The following is a 440-nucleotide window of genomic DNA, read 5'->3' as shown; positions in this document are numbered from 1 at the left end:
GGCACCGCAAAACAATGATTGAAAGGCCTTGATAAGGCTGCTCTCGGAATTGATTCTTGGAAGAAATTGGCTTTAGCTTTCTACAAAAAGTTCTATCCACCGGAAAAGACTAACATGCTAAGAGCTTAAATTACGGGCTTTAAGCAAAGAGATGAAGAATCTTTGTATGAAGCTTGGGAGCGATTCAAAGGAATTTGTCGCTCATGTCCTCACCATGGACTTAGCGAGTGGTTCTTGGTACAACAATTTTGGAACGGTCTTTATGAAGACTCAAGAAACATTCTCAACATGGGATCAAATGGAATGTTCACCGAAGTTGATGACAATCAAACTTGGAACAAGATTGAGGAAATGGCGGTCCATAACTCACAATATAGTAGACCTCGCAAGGATACTAGAGGAGGAAAGCATGAAGTGGACTCTATTACTCAATTAGGTGC

General features: G+C 40.9%; 1 non-coding gene across 1 annotated transcript; it reads right to left on the bottom strand.

Annotated features, from left to right (window-relative positions):
- Window positions 1–114: 114 nt before the first annotated feature.
- On the bottom strand, window positions 115–221 carry LOC141589193 (small nucleolar RNA R71). Its single transcript, XR_012520143.1, has one exon. It is a non-coding gene; the product is annotated as a small nucleolar RNA R71 (small nucleolar RNA).
- Between the last annotated feature and the right edge of the window lie 219 nt (window positions 222–440).

The sequence above is a fragment of the Silene latifolia genome, chromosome 6, assembly GCF_048544455.1.
Source record: "Silene latifolia isolate original U9 population chromosome 6, ASM4854445v1, whole genome shotgun sequence".
NCBI classification, from domain to species: domain Eukaryota; kingdom Viridiplantae; phylum Streptophyta; class Magnoliopsida; order Caryophyllales; family Caryophyllaceae; genus Silene; species Silene latifolia.
This window is presented reverse-complemented; position numbering and strand designations above follow the sequence as displayed.